This window comes from Hibiscus syriacus, unplaced genomic scaffold (genome assembly GCF_006381635.1).
Source record: "Hibiscus syriacus cultivar Baekdansim isolate YM2019G1 unplaced genomic scaffold, ASM638163v2 tig00112344_pilon, whole genome shotgun sequence".
Lineage (NCBI taxonomy): Eukaryota > Viridiplantae > Streptophyta > Magnoliopsida > Malvales > Malvaceae > Hibiscus > Hibiscus syriacus.
The window spans coordinates 1,264,990-1,278,172 of NW_024063307.1; the positions used below are offsets into that span (position 1 = coordinate 1,264,990).

Below are 13,183 nucleotides of genomic sequence, written 5' to 3' on the forward strand. Positions count from 1 at the left end.
AATTAATTTCAATTAGAATTTTGCACCAATAAGAGAGTGACACGTGTCACTCTCCTATTGGTGCGTATTGGCAAGAATGAATAAAATGTTACTATGTGCGTGGAAGGGCCACCAGGCCAAACATACTACTTAGTTATTTTGTGTAACAAAATCTTATTTAACTTAAAAATTAGTACTAGAATTATAATACTTTTAAATTAAAATTTATTTTAATTTTAAGTTAAATAATAAGTATTTTAATTTTAATAAAAGTATATTAATAAAATAAAATTTAAAGATCGACCTGAGATTTTCCATAAGATTTTAATATCAAGTATTTTTTTTTTGAAATCGAATCAAATTAATTTTTGTGATAATAAAACCAAATAAAGTTAAAATAATGCTTTATTTCATCCCGTCATATTATCATCCCTGATTTAAACCAACATCAAAACATCAATTTGGGGGTCATCCATTTGGACGATCAATCTGTCTCCAAATTCTTAACGTCGCCGAAAACCCCAGGCCTTTACTCTCTGCTCATCTTCTTCGACGCCATTCAACTCTGCGATAAATCTGACCTCAGCCTCCACGATCTCAGCCAAGAGTTCGCCGTCGTTGCCTCTTCCTTCATCGCCAACCACAACTCGGCCAGCCCCAAACTCTTATTCTACGACATCGAGTTCTGCGAATCCAAATCTTCTTCCAACCTCTTCGGCGTCAAGTCCCTTCCCAACCTCTACCTCATCGGCCCCACCGCCAAATCACTGAAAGACGACTCGGAATGAATGTAGCAGGTCGGTTTCACTCGATTCACTGAATCACTCGTCGATTTCATCGAGTCTAAAACTAAACTCACCGTGGGTCCCATCCATCGTCCTCCCATCATTTCGAAAACTCAAACCAGCATCATCCTCGGGTTTTTACTGATCTGGTTTGTGTTCGCCGCTAGAAAGATATTCAGCGGCAAAACCGTGCTACACAATCCTAGGATTTGGCTTTCGGGAGCCATTTTTGTTTATTTCTTCAGCGTTTCGGGGGTAATGCATATCATATTAAGGAGGATGCCGATGTTCTTGATGGACAGGGACGATCCAGACAAATTGATATTCTTGTGGTGTTCGCAATTGCTGGAAAATATCTTGATGGTTGTTGCGGGTGTGGTGGAGTGTTGTGTAGGATTGAGGTGGCCATGTCCATTGGAGTTTGAAGTTCGGCTCAAGGTTTTAGCTAAGGCGAGATTTACTTTGGTTTGTGTTCTTCATTCTCAATAGATGTTGGATCGAGGTATTATTGTTTGAGGTTTGTAAGGCGTGTTGGTGATCTTCTCGTGTGTGAATTGTTATTGCTTTGTTGGGTCGTTTTTCTTCTTTTTGGGTTGGTTTGTTATGTTGTATCGATGTTGCTTTTGGGTTGTAGTCACTTTGCGGTCGTTTTTCTTTGTTATTGTCGGTAAGTAAAAGAAAGATGAAGCTATGTTTGTCTTGAATTGTTGCTTTAATCTTGATGTTATGTTTTTTTTTTTGTTTCTATGAATGGAATGGATTTGTTTGTTTAGGTGAGGGATAGCAAAGACGATGCCCCTAGCCGGAGACTTGCTAAACCACCTATCTTCTGCAGAATCAAGAGTGACTGCCCCAGGTTAAATAATCTTTTGTTTTATTTTATAACTGAATTCATGCTTGACCGGGTGGCAAGGGCCATCCCATTTCATGCCCTTACCCCAGGTTTGAGTCCCCTTCCACGCATATAGTAACATTTTATTCATTCTTGCCAATATGCACCAATATGAGAGTGACACGTGTCACTCTCTTATTGGTGCAAAATTCTAATTGAAATTATTTTTTAAAACAAAAAAATTGTTGACGTGTCAATTCCACGTCAGCATATTTTGTTGGCGTGGACACGCCATGTCATTATCGTTGTCCACCTGTGCTTGCTTAGTCAGCTGGAGCCGTTGACTGTCAGTTGACTGACGGTTTCCATCCAACGAGGGTGACTTTTGAACCAGATTTAAACGTTGTGGGTACAACTACTCCAAAAAAACGATTTGGGCAAGTTTGCATATACTGCCAAACGTTAGGGGTATTTGTTTGCATTATGCCTAAAATAAAACATGTATAAAATCATATGTCAACTCATAATAAGAATTTATTATAAAAAATATGTAATTCAGACTGTATTATACCATTTTAGATCTATACTTTTCTATTTCAGTTCATATCATTGCAAAATTGTACTTTTCTTTTCGAAATTATATCATTTTAAGTCTGTACTTTTCTTATTCATATCAAACATTTTCCCACTGTATTATCATGAGAAATTTATGGTACATGAGTTATATGAGTGAGAGCCCACTATGCAGTCGAAACTGCTACTAGTAAATGCACCAAGTTACTCCACCTCATGTATCACTAAGGCACAAGAGTCGTATGAGTAACATTGTCGTATCATATAATATATAAAATATCATGTAGATTGCACTAGATTACTCCACATCGGCACCACTAAGGCACACGAGTCATATGAGCAATCTATACTGATGCAGCTCGTAAGCTCGTACTTGTTCACTCCACCTCTTGGCATGCCGATTGTACCATTAACTCTCACTTACATACAATGGGCTAACTAAAATCATATACTATTTTGCATGTAATCTAATCATATATTCAATTCGAATAAAATCTTGTAAATATTGTATTGGGCAATTCATACCCAAAGCAATCATACACTATAAAATAAAATAATTTGATCAAATCTATGCTCAATTACTACTTTAAAAAACCATTTTAATAAAAACTATTGATGTTGAATCATCGCAAGTATTTCTCATATTATTTCGTTAAAAAGTTAGTTGCACTATTCTGGTGCCTCACTAACGCTTACTATTTCTATCAATTCATTCTTGAACTCCATTCCTTTTTCTTTTTTCTTGTTTTGGTCTCGATTCCAGTCACGATCTACTTGAAAATTAATTACCCGACATAAACAATTTTGAACATATGTTAGTATCTAACTTGTTAAACACATATCCATATACAATCTGATAAAATACGGTAAATAAATATTCGATGTTAATTCTATAACTTAATCAATTCTACTCAAATCCTACCAAATAAGCTCCCTAGTACTTGAAAATAATAATTGTCAACCTTAAATCACTTAACTTTTCATAGTACTCCCAAATTAATGCATTAACATTGCACTTTTGCAATTTCACCACTAGTTCTCCAAAACTTGCAAATTGATCCCTAAGAATTATTCAACTTTCCAAATCAACCCAATAAAACATTTCATCATTCAAATTATAATTTTCAGCATAGTACACTAATTTTCCCACATTTGCATTTTTAATCCTATAATTTCTTAAAGAATGAAAAAAGATCCTTAAAGCTTCACAAGGTTCCAATTTGGTCAAAAATTCAATTCCAACCATATGAAATCATCCTTATATCCAATATAAACCTTAAAGAAATTTTTATAAAATTTTTCCTACTTTTTCTTCACTAGGTCGAAAGTTTTGGGATTTTTCTCTAATGGTCTCCAAATTTGATTCAAGCTTGTTTTAATCACATACAACTCATTTTCATTCATTTCTAATCATTTCTATATCAACACAAATAAAAAATCAACATTTCCTCATGAACACCCAAAGTGGCTGAAAATTCAAACAAGTTCCTCCAAGTGTTTTTAATCAACTTTTAAGCTTGTATATAATTCCATAATACTCCCAACTTCAAAATCCAATCTTATTTCATTGATTTCTCACTTCCCCTTCATCCACCGTAAAACCCCATTTTCACATTTCAACATGAACAAAGCAATACTTATACTAATTTGTAGAGAATTTAGTGTAGGCAATTTTCTTATTTCACAACCTAGTCCTAAGACTCAACAAAAGAGACTAAAAATGGAAAAGAAAACTTGGCTCACCTTAGCTATGGAGGTCTCAGGCAGCTTTCGGAGAAGAAGAGCAGATTTCTTGAAATTTTCATGCAAATATCTATAATTTGGGTCTTTTTAAATTAATTAAAAATTCATTTTGGCCCAAACGTCAAAACTGTCATTAATGACTCCAAGTGTTTACTTTCATACCACCCTCCTATCTCCAATTTAATAATCTTAAATAAAAATAAAAACTCACTTATCAATTTCCCGCCCTTTCAATTTTTCAAAAATCCAATTTAGTCACTAAATTCCACTATTTTAATAAAACATGGTAAATTTTTTTAATCTAACTGATCAACTTCAATTCTTCATGTTAAAAAAAATAATAAAAAAACATTTCTAACCTCATACTATCATTCTTTAAAATTTTGTAAATATTTTATTCGATCCGGATATTCAATTATTTTATCAAACTTTACCAATTAATAGCTTTTCCTACAAATTTCGGATCGAAAATCTGACAGACACAAAAATCTGTCTTTTAAGGTAAATCATCCATTTATGGGACCAAAATATATAACCTCTTCAAAATTACACTTTAAGTCCCTAAACTTTTCTAATTTTATGCTTTATCCATCAACTTTCAAAATTTATCTTTTAGTCACTTGTTGAAATTTTGGGGTATTACAGGCCCTCACTACCTTAGAAACTAATCTCACTGTATTTACTTCTGGCCCCCTTTTTCATCCAAAAAAATGAAACATTCATTATTTTCACTAAAAAGAGAATAATTTATTAAAATAACAACATTAAAAAGTTAAGTATACAAAAAATATATGAAGAAAATAGAAAACTATCATAAAAATTGTGATAGAAAACTAATTGATAAGCAATTGAGGAGAGACGACTAGATTAAAAAATAAATTATGATTTTTCTAATACTATAAAAAATAAAATATGATTTTTCTAATACTACTTTTATGTGATTTATACTACATGCATAAAGAATAAAAGATGATGTTATTAATTCTATTTTTTCTTATAAAAATAATTTACTATTTTACAAGCATTAGTAATAATGAGATTTCCTTTTTTTCATTACTAAATGACAAATGCAGCAGCTGTTTGGCTTTTATGAAACAGGTGGAGCAAAGAAATAAATTAAGGATACATGTGTTTTTGGAGGGTATAAAATATAATTTGTTAATGTAAGGTTAAAAAATTGATAAAAATCGGTTATAATTGAATATTTATTAAGAATGTAATGTTTAGGTTGAACAAGACTACATATTAGGTTGAATTAAAAATATTATAATTTTTTATAATATTTTTTTGGTTATAAATTCTAAAATCATCGCAATGTAATATTTTCAGTTACAATCGAAAATACTATAAAATTATATAGCTTTTTAAATTAAATAAATAATTTTAAATTAAAAATTACTTTAAATTAGGGTTTGTTTGATAGATTGTAATTGGTTTTCTGGAAAATAATTTACATAAAATGGATTTCCATAAATCTGTTTTACGTAAAATGAATTGCATGAAAACTGTTTTACGTAAAATGAATGACCTAAAAAGTTTTACGTAAAATAAATTACATTTTCTAAAAAATAGTTTTCGAAAAATAATTTTAAGGTGTTTTGATGATTTTGTGTAAACCTGTAACACCCTAATCCAGTTCGACCCGAAAGTCCATGGATTACAATGTCACACAAGACTACCAAAATAGTAACCCAAAACTTTTCTTTTAAAATTGTTTATAATCACTGAAAATAAACCATCCATAGTAATAAAATAAAAAAAGATAATATATGTTTACAAAACGATGGGGGGCTCCCAAAATACATCCAAAATAATACAAACATTGAGTACCAAATAAAGTTACGACAAGATACAAAATAGGTCCAAAATCGTGCATGTCCTCTAAAGATGATTCAAGACGTACTCTGAAGGTCTATGTTGGTCTGAACTACTGCACTTGTAACATCCCAAATATCGAGTCAGTGATCAAAATGTAAGAACTCAAAATTTAGTGGTTTAATTAGAATAATTTGAGAATTCAAGGATTTATTATGGAAATTTCTGGTTAGGACTTGATATTAAATTTGGATTAGTGGAAGGGTAATATGGTATTTTCACCTGAAAGATTTTTATCTTCTCTCTTTTTAAGGATATAACACGTGGATTGAAGTATCTGGAAGATTTTCTTTATTTCTTTCTTCTTATTGCCATGCTCATCTACACTCCCAAAGGTAAGATTCTGAAATTTGTAGTTTTCCTTTAATTTTTGGTTTGATAATGGAAGCTTGGGTGTTATATATCCTTAAGGAATGGTTGTAGATGAGTATAACAACAAGATAAGTGAATTTGAAATGAATTTGTAAAATGGGTTTTGAAATGAAATTTTGATATGGAGTAGTTTTTGAAGTTTTAATAAGATAACTAACTTGTCAATAAGCTAATTAAAGGGTTAAGAGTATTAGAGTTGATTAAGAGCTTGGTTGAAAATATGGTATGATTTTTAGATATAAGTGTTTTAATGGAATTTTGTATGTTTAGGAGTAATAAATGTGTACAAGTTGGTTTGGAAGTATAAGGGTGAGTTCAAAGGCTTTAGGTATGATGATATGAGAGATTTCGGAGGATTTTGGGTGATTTTCGGGGTGAAAATGACCATTATGGGCTTCGAGTATCGGTACTGTTAGAACAATACCGATACTTCAAGAGATAAGTATGTGTATTTCTTAAGAGTAATATCGATACCCATTGAGCATGGTATCGATACTGTGAGGGTAGTATCGATACCTGTTGAGGAGGGTATCGATACTATAAGGGTAATATTGATACAATGGGGGATGGTATCGATACCCTTATTAAGAAGCGATCATCGAATGCTATTTCGGTATCGATACCTTGAGGAGGTATCGATCGAGGTATCGATACCCTTTAAGGGAAGTATTGATACTGGTAGGGTAGTACCGATACTTCTAAGTATGAAATGAAAGTTAAGTGTTTATTTCATCATAAGTGATTATGATTGGATATTAGTGATTTGAAGTACAGTATTGATTTTCGATTGTTTTGTGTAGTTGTTGAGCATAATCAACTTCTGGTCAGCTAGATATTATAAATATCGATCCAAAAGTGTTAAGGAATTCGTTTAGGACTTCAGTGAGACAAAGGTGAGTGTTATTTACTTAATTTATTGATGGTTGAAGGAAAGCTTGTGATGAGCCAACCTAAAATGTTTTGAAAAAAATGAAATGATATGATTATATATGTGAAGATTTTCTATATGATTATGTTTTATACAAGTAAATGAATACGTTGAATAATGATATGTAATATGAAATAATTATGTAAACCACTATGAATATGTGATATATGTGATTTAATGAAAATAATGATTAATGTTTTGTGAAACAATATGCCATGAATAAATGTTTGAATGTGAATAAATAATAATATTTGATAACGCAATGTGATAAAGATTTATGTGAAAAAGTATCTGAATATGTGTCAAGTGGATATGTTCTACGAAACATAATTGATAAGTGGAAATGTGAACTTTGAACAAATTTATGTGAAAATAACTATGTGCATAAATAACACTTCGAATAATGATTGAACATAATTATGTGATTAATAGCCCAAAGTAGATGTGTGAGGATTAGAGGTATAGTTGGCATGCCAAGAGTCGAGGGTTTTATGTGGTCATTCGGGACAAATATGTGGTACTTTGGTGCAAACCTATGTGGTCCTTCGGGACAATTGTGTGGCACTTCGGTGCAAATTACGAGCTGTGGTGACATCATTAGTGCACAACCTCAATGTACTCAAATACCTAGAGTTCTCAGTATTATACATTTTGGCCAATTAAACAAATGGATATAAAATGAAAAATATATCAGTCATATGTAGTTTATATGAACTAAAAATATATATGAGTAGTGACTTAAAGATATAATCAAGATTACAATAAGTATAAATTATTCATTGATTAATAAGAGAAGTTATAAGTTATACTACTACTGATTTTTGATAATTTAAACCTTCTGTTATAAAAGTATACAAATGTTTTATTGTTTCATAGTAATCATAATTCCTCACTAAGACATCGACTTAGTGTGTGAGTGTTTTCACACATAGGTTCAAAGATATGCGAGGAGTAATGCAGGTAAGCATGGGGCAGGACAACATACCTTTGAAGATTATCAGATCAGAGATGTTTTAATTGTATGTGATTGTGTTTGGAAATGTAGTTGGCATGTACTATAAATGTAAAGTTTAGATACTATGATATGTATTTTTAACTATGATTTATTAAGTTTTGTTTTCATTTTCAAATTTAAATTGGATTTTGAAAGAGTCAAAGTGTTTTAAAAATTAATGTGACGCCTCATATTCGTATCCGGGTCGGATACGGGTTAGGGGTGTTACATTTAATGATATCAGAGCTTAGGTTTGAGTCAAGTTTTTGAAATAGACCGGCTGGTCGACTGTCAAATTTGTTTGGTTTGTACATGCTAACGATATAACAAAAATCTCTGATTTGATAGTGTAAGGAGTATGTTGTCCTTGTTAGTATAGTTAAATGATTATAGTTTAATAGATGTAAGACTAAGAAGTTCTCCGAAGTGAAATGTGAAATAGAATTGATAAGAGAGGTGGTAATTCGACAAAGTGAATAGCAGAAGCCTCAGAGAGTATTTTGGACGCTATTCTGAAGTGTTTTCAATCATCTATTTCTTCGTATTATTATAATAAATGTTGTTATATAGTTAAAAGGTTTATAAATACCCGAGTTTAAAGATTGAGTTAAGGAATGTCCTGTTTCTGTGGATTTTATTAAATGACGAGAAAATTTCGTTGGATGATCTCTATTGTCTTGAAATAGAAAAGTTGGAGGAAATAATTTCACTGTTAAGAGGTCAAGTATGGGTATAATGGATTAAGTGTGATATAAAGAGTAAACATGTTCCCATCTGGGATTTTTGGAAATAGCTATTATCAAGATATTGATATAGGGTTGTTAAGACCAGAGATTTACAGGAGTAAGTGTGTTATCGGGAAAGTATTATGGTTATTGTGAAAAGAAAGATGAGTTATAAATTTTGGATGAATTATTTTCCATTAAGTAAAGTAACAAAGAAGAATAAGTATCCTATTCTGGGGATTTATAATCTTTTGATCAGTTAAAAGAGTTAATGATGTGCTAAATTCTCTTTATGTTAGAAAAAAAATGTTATGCCATTTGATAAAGAGTAAATGGAAATGAGTTTATAATTCACTCAATTGGAAAAATAAGAATAGAAAAATAGAGTAAGAATTAAATGTTAAGAGCTTCAAGTGAGATGATAAATATCATATAAGTTGTTATCAAGGTTTTAAATTAATTTTGGTTGCGGATTAGATATTTTCGTGGTTAAGCTTGAATGGATTACTTGAGAGAAAGTAAGATATGAAGTAGATTTTTTTATTAAGGGTTTAAACTTTCTGAAATAAGTTAATGGTGGAATGGTAGAAAGTATAATTGATATACGAGATATGATTGAGTGAAAGTTGAAGAAGTTATTTTTGAATTAAAGATCTATTGAACTTGGCTGATTTTTAAAAAGATTCATCGATAAAATTTCTAAGACCCTCCTTACTAAGCAAGTTATTAGTAACGAGACAATAGTTATTGGAATTAGTAAGAAACAAGGAAATGCAAGATATGTCTTATCAATTGGAAATTGATAGTTAAGAAAATAAGTCGGACAAATAAGTGCAGTGTAACAGAGTATATTTGAAAATGATTCTCAAGTAGTAAAGAAAATAAACAAGTGAACTTCGTTTGAAGTAAAAGAAATTTATTTTGAAAAATAAATAAGGAGTTCGAAATTTTTAGTTTATATGAATCAAGAATTAGAATAACAAGTTCGGTCTAATTGCAAATGTGGTAACCGAGATTTGAAAACTCTTTTGAAAACTCGTTAGAAATTATAAAAGTTGAAGTGGAAGAAGTATTTTAAATGGTTAAGTAAGTATGTGAATCTAATCCTTGATGAATCAAGAGGAGAAAAATTCGTATAAGAAATGATAAAGAATAAGGTTCTATGTAAGTATTGTTGACTATTAAAGTTATGAAGGTGCAAATAAATCGTTGATAATTAGTTATAAGTATAAGTAGTTTGATGATGCTTCTCATACTGATATGAAAATAATTATGGAGTATGAAGAAAAAGAGATGACTTATGTTACTAAGAGGTTTCGATTTATGAAGGAATAAATAAATAGGGAATTTAAGTGAATGAGTCTAAAGGATCAAGTATGATAAGGGTTATATTGAGGTATAGATTATAAGTCTAGTATGGAAGTATATAATTTTCAGTTCTCAGTAGAAATGAGAAAAGTTACGATGTATTTTGTAACTGGGTTACATTTGAATATCGAAATTCGGAGTATTTAAAAAAAAGATTTTGTTTTTCATTCCTGTTCCAAATGATTTTTCAATGGATAAGTATGTGGAGCTATACATTAAGGAGATAGTTAGACTATGTGGATGGTCAGTTTTAATTGTATCTGATGGGATCTAAAGTTTACTTCAAGATTTCAAAATTATTTGAGTAAGGCCTTTGAAATTCGATATATATTTAACACTATTTTCCATCTATAGTTAAATGGTTGGTCTGATTAGGTTATTCAGATTTTAAAAGTTATGTTAAGGCATGTTTGAATTAGTTAAAGGATTAGGAGAAAATTTGTATGCTAAGTTGCCAAGCATAAGTGAGGATGTTCTAAGGTTATATTCCTTGGCCATGTAGACTCAGCTAAGAAGATAAGAATATAATCAATAATTATATTTCCTGTGACCAAGTTATTGAGGATATACATATTACTTATTTGGATTGATAAGTGTCAAGAAATGTTAAGATGTTGCAAAGAATATTGACATAAGTTCAAGGTTAGTATGATTAGAATCTGCAAAAAAATATGTTTTCATACAAGATAAAAAGTTCTAGTTTGCTGCAAAGTAATTAGAGAATTAAGTGAGAAAGCAACTGAATTCCGATCTTGAGTTAATAATATTTGTAGATATCGGTTGTGATAACACCCTAATTGCTTGAGGAATGACATTATATTATGTTGATCTTAAAATTCAAGAGTACGTGTGAAATTGATGGAGTAGAAAGAAGGGAAATGGAAGTTTTGTGAAGAATGAGGAAGTGTTTATCACTACAACATGAAAGGTGAATGTGATAATTGATAGGACAATGCTATAAGGTAATATCTATTTTGGAAAGTGTTGAATATGTGATTGTCTTTAAAATAAAGAGGAATGTTAGTGCTAGTTAAATATGAAATAAGTAGGAAAATTTAGACTTAGTGCGGCCAGAATTGATCAAAGAAGTTGAAGAAAAGGTTCGGTTGATTACGCTTAATCTTAAAGTGGCATCAGACAAACAAAAGTCATACACAGAATTGGAAATAAAATAAATTGAGTTTCAAGTAGGTGACGAAGTGTTTCTAAAAGTATCACTTTGGAAGAAAGTACTTCGGTTTGGGAGTAAAGGAAAACTCAGTCTTAGGTTCATTGGACCTTATGAAGTTCTGAATAGTATTGGACCAGTGGCATATCAGTTAGCATTGCCACCAGAGAGGGAAAAGATTCACAATGTCTTCCATGTGTCTAGGCTTTGGTGATATCGATCAGATCCTACACGCATCATAACTCCAGATGTGATAGAAGTTCAATCTGACATGACGTATGAGGAAGAAACGGTGTAGATTCTAGCGAATGAAAACAAACAGTTAAGGAACAAAACGTTTCTTCTAATTAAGGTTCTTTGGAGAAACCATAAAGTATAATAAGATACTTGGATCGTGAAGAAAATTTGTAGAAGCAATATCCCTACCTCTTTGTGTAATGAAAATTCGAGGACAAATTTTCTTAAGGGGGAGATTTGTAACATCCCAATTATCGGGTCAATGATCAAAATGTAAGAACTCAAAATTTAGTGGTTTAATTAGAATAATTTGAGAATTCAAGGATTTATTATGGAAATTTCTGGTCAGGACTTGATATTAAATTTGGATTAGTGGAATGACAATATGGTCTTTTCACCTGAAAAATTTTTATATTCTCTCTTTTTAAGGATACAACTCGTGGATTAGAGTATCTGAAAGCTTTTTCTTTATTTCTTTCTTTTTCTTGTCGTGCTCATCTTCACTCTCAAAGGTAAGATTCTGAAATTTGTAGTTTTCCTTTAATTTTTGGTTTGATAATGGAAGCTTGGGTGTTATATATCCTTAAAGAAGGGTTGTATAGGAGTATAACAACAAGATAAGTGAATTTGAAAGGAATTTGTAAAATGAGTTTTGAAATGAAATTTTTATATGGAGTAGTTTTTGAAGTTTTAATAAGATATTTGACTTGTCAATAAGCTAATTAAAGGGTTAGGAGTAATAGAATTGATTAAGAGCTTGGTTGAAAACATGGTATGATTTTTAGATATAAGTGTTTTAATGGAATTTTATATTTTTGAGAGTAATAAATGTGTACAAGTTGGTTTGGAAGTATAAGGGTGAGTTCAAAGACTTTAGGTATGATGATATGAGAGATTTGGGAGGATTTTGGGGTGAAAATGGTCATTTTGGGCTTCGATTATCGGTACCGTTAGAACAATACCGATACTTCAAGAGATAAGTATGTGTATTTCTTAAGAGTAGTATCGATACCCTTTGAGCATGGTATCGATATTGTGAGGGTAGTATCGATACATGTTGAGGAGGGTATCAATACTGTGAGGGTAGTATCAATACCATGGGGGATGTTATCGATACCCTTATTAAGAAGTGAACATCGAATGCTATTTCGGTATCGGTACCTTGAGGAGGTATCAATACCCTTGAAGGGAAGTATCGATACTGGTAGGGTAGTACCGATACTTTTAAGTATGAAATGAAAGTTAAGTGTTTATTTCATCATACGTGATTATGATTGGATATAAGTGATTTGAAGTACGATATTGATTTTCGATTATTTTGTGCAGTTGTTGAGCATAATCAACTTCTGGTCAGCTAGATATTATAAGTACCGATCCAAAAGTGTTAAGGAATTCGTTTAGGACTTCAGTGAGACAAAGGTGAGTGATATTTACTTAATTTATTGTTGGTTGAAGAAAGACTTGTGATTAGCCAACCTAAAATGTTTTGAATAAAATGAAACGATATGATTATATATGTGAAGATTTTCTATATTATCATGTTTTATACAAGTAAATGAATATGTTGAATAATGATATGTAATATGAAACAATTATGTAAACCA

The 13,183-nt window shown here is 31.0% G+C and overlaps 1 pseudogene; it reads left to right on the forward strand.

The window, feature by feature from the left end:
• The first annotated feature begins 449 nt into the window (after positions 1-449).
• On the forward strand, positions 450-1,351 carry LOC120178182 (annotated as a pseudogene).
• The last annotated feature ends 11,832 nt before the right edge of the window (positions 1,352-13,183 follow it).